The sequence below is a fragment of the Elephas maximus genome, chromosome X (assembly GCF_024166365.1).
Source record: "Elephas maximus indicus isolate mEleMax1 chromosome X, mEleMax1 primary haplotype, whole genome shotgun sequence".
Taxonomy (NCBI): Eukaryota; Metazoa; Chordata; class Mammalia; order Proboscidea; family Elephantidae; genus Elephas; species Elephas maximus.
This window is the reverse complement of record NC_064846.1, coordinates 163,063,187-163,066,933: the sequence shown is the minus strand read 5'-3', so window position 1 is coordinate 163,066,933 and position 3,747 is coordinate 163,063,187. Positions and strand designations below refer to the sequence as shown.

Below are 3,747 nucleotides of genomic sequence, written 5' to 3'. Positions count from 1 at the left end.
GGAAATCCTATGGGGCAGTTCTACTCTGTCCTACAGGGTTGCTATGAGTCAGAATCGACTCGATGGCAACGGGTTTAGTTTTTTTCTGGTTCTACTTGAGTACGACTTAATTAACATAATAAAGAAAATCCTATTTCCAAACAGTATCATATTTACAGGTGTGTTGTTGTTCTTAAGTGCCATCAAAGCATTTCTGAATCATAGCGACCCCATGTGACAGAGTAGAACTGCCCCATAGGGTTTTCTTGGCTGTGATCTTCATGGAAGCAGATCTCCAGGTCTTTTTTTCCCAAGGAGCTGCTGGGTAGGTTTGAACTGCCAACTTTTCAGTTAGCAGCCGAGTGCTTAACTGTTTGCACCACCAGAGCTCCTTATTTACAGGTATCCAAAAAAAAGGAACCATTGCCTCAAGTCAATTTTGACTCATAGCCACCCTATAGGATAGATTCAAACTGCCAATCTTCTGGCTAACAGCTCAGCTCTTAACCACTGTACCACCAGGGCTCATTTACAGGCATAACTGCCAATCTTCTGGTTAACAGCTCAGCTCTTAACCACTGTACCACCAGGGCTCATTTACAGGCATAGGAGCCAGGATTTCAATACATATTTTGTGGGGACACAATTCAGCTCATATCAGGAAGAGAATAAAGTGGGGAGGAAGAAAGAGAGGGAGAGAGAAGAAAAGAGCTCAGAAATTAAACATGAGACATCCCACTGTAACATAGCTAAAGGCAGCATCTTAGTTATCTACTGCTGCTATAACAGAAATATCACAACTGGATGGTTTTAATCTCACAGTCTAGGAGGCTAGAAGTTCGAATTCAGGGGCACCAGCTCCAGGGGAAGGCTTTCTCTGTCAGCTCTGGGAGAAGGTCCTTGTCTCAGTGCAGGGACCCCAGGTCCAAAGGACGCACTGTTCTCCAACTCTTGTTTCTTGGTGGTATGAGGTCCCCCTGTCTCTCTGCTCACTTCTCTCTTTTATATCTCAAAAGAGGTTGAATTAAGACACAACCTAATCCTGTAGATTGAGTCCTGCCTCATTAACATAACTGCCATTAATCTCACCTCATTAACATCATAGAGGTAGGATTTACAACACATAGGAAAATCACATCAGATGACAACATGGTGGACAATCACACAATACTGGGAATCATGGACTAGCCAAGTTGACACACATTTTTGGGGGGATACAATTCAATCCATAACAGACAGCTTAGTTGAAGAGCTCCATCACTCCTACTTAGTGGGATATATGTGATACATTGACATATTTGTAAATGAACTTTTCTTGGCATTCCAACACAGCAGCACAAGGCTGTGTCTTTGAAGTAATTGATGTAATTTGGAAACATGATCACCAATTCTGTCAGGATGCCACACACATAGCAGTTTTGATATTGTGGTTTTGAAAGACAGATTTTATGCAACAAATAAAACGCTTTCATGATGTTAATTAATGTACCAGATGGACACGAACAACTCATAGTGTGTATGTTTCACTTAAAATGGAGATATGGTATCTTCATTTCATTTAATTCAACTTTGATGAGCCCCTGTTGGACACAGAGAAATCTGCTTCGTGTTTTGAAGCATATAGAGATGAACAAGGGATAGTCCCTGTCCTCCAAGAATTTACAATCAAATAGAGTAGATACATTCTATTTTAAGGAAGCTGCCACACTTGATGAAGGATATAATGTATGAAAGTAAGGCTAGGACATTTGCAGAGAATTTAGAAGGAAAGATAAGGGAGCACTTTCCAGCCTGCAGAATGAGCGTTCATGAAGGTACAGAGAATGGTGGATTTAGGGTGCAACTAGGAAATGGTGAGTCATTTGGCGTGACTGCATGTAGGATGCAAAAGCAAGTGGTGGAAAATATGGCATTAGGGCCAGATGGTGGAGGGCCTAGGGAACTTGAGCCCTCCTGTATATGCAAAGTGAAAAAAAAAGTGAAGTCAGTGAAAATACTCAGAACAGTTGTCCCAAGATCCCAGTTACTGTGAAGTATAAGATGGTGTGCCCGTTTTAAAGATGTGTCCACAAATACTTTGATATATATTTTGCATTTGGGAGAAAGAGAAATAATTTGTGACTGTGATGAAATGAACTCCTTTATGTGACCCTTTGCCTTGGTTCTTTGGAAAAACAGCTTAAGAGATTTTTCCCCTAAACCCTGGACTTAGTTACTGTCTTCTAATGAATAGAATATGGCACAAGTGATGGGGTGTCATTTTCAAAAAAGGCTGTAGCTTCCCAACATGAAGGATGTAATCAATGTCATTGAACAATACATGTAAAAATTGTTGAATTTGCAAACGTTTTGTTTTATCTTTTTACCACGATTAAAAAGAAAACTGCAACTTCCATCTTGGGGGTGCACACTTGTTCTCTCACTTTTTCATGGATCACTCTCTGTGGAGGAAGCCAGTTTTCATGTGTTAAGGCAGCCCTGTGGAGAGGCTCAAAGGATCCCCAGTGGCGCAAACCATTTGCGCTGACTACTAACCTAAAGGTTGACAGTTCAAATCCACCTAGCAGTGCTGCAGAAGAAAGACCAGGCAAATCTGTTCCTGTAAAGACTACAGCCAAGAAAATCCTATGGAGCAGTTCTAGTCTGTAACACATGGAGTCACCGTAAGTAGGAATCAACTCGAAGGGAACAGGTTTGTGTGTGTGTGTGTGTGTGTGTGTGTGTGTGTGTGTGTGTGTGTGTGGAAAAGCTCATGTGATAAGAAACTGAGGTCTGCCAAAAGCGATGTGAGTGAGCTTGGAAGCAGATCTTTCCCCAGCTCAGCCCCCAGATTACTGCAGCCCTGGCTGATACTTTGATTGCAGCTTCATGAGAAATCCTGATCCAGAACCACCCGACTAAGCTCCTCCCAGGTTACTGGCCTACAGGAAGTGTGAGGTAGTAAATGTTTGTTTTTTTAAACTGCCAAATTTGGGAGTAATTTGTTACCTAGCAATAGCTAACTAATACAATTGGATCAGATGGAAGAGAGACCGGAGAAGGCAGAGAGGTAAGGTAGGAGAATTGACATTAGGCAAGGCAAAAGTCAACGAAAATGTAAATCAGAACAGTAACGATGGGTAGAGATGAAGGGATCTATGCCCAGGGCCTAATGGAAATGTAATTGACAGGATATACGGACTGATTAAATTGGGGATAGTGCTGAGAGAGGGAGGTTACACAGATAGTCCCCAGCTTAGGATGTATTCCAGTTACAACAAACCACACTTACTACCACCTGTTTTGTTTTTTGTACATCTTATTGTTAGTAAAATGTACTACATACAATGTGGCAATGTGTAATTTCTTATGTATGTATGTATTAAAATATATCTGTAAGTTTATATGTAGTGTTCCTAACCCCCAAAGACAAATAAAGATTGAATTTATAAAGATAGTGATAATAAAAGGCAATAATAGTGCTCGCTTTGGCAGCACATATACTAAAATTGAAATGATACGGAGAAGATTAGCATGGCCCCTGCACAAGGATGACACGAAAATTCGTGAAGCCATTGCATGTTTTTAGGGTCAACTTTGGTGAAGGGAAGGACAACACACAATACAGGGGAAGTCAGCACAACTGGACCAAAGCAAAAGAAAGAAGTTTCCTATACATATCCTGTGAGGGACAGAGTAGCTGAGGCTGGGGCCTGGGGATCATAGTTTCAGGGGACATCTAGGTCAGTCGACATAACATAGTTTATAAAGAAAATGTTCTACATCCCA

General features: G+C 41.2%; 1 non-coding gene across 1 annotated transcript; it reads left to right on the top strand.

Annotated features, from left to right (window-relative positions):
- Positions 1-3,437: 3,437 nt before the first annotated feature.
- Positions 3,438-3,545, top strand: LOC126069797 (U6 spliceosomal RNA). Its single transcript, XR_007516065.1, has one exon. It is a non-coding gene; the product is annotated as a U6 spliceosomal RNA (small nuclear RNA).
- Positions 3,546-3,747: the final 202 nt, after the last annotated feature.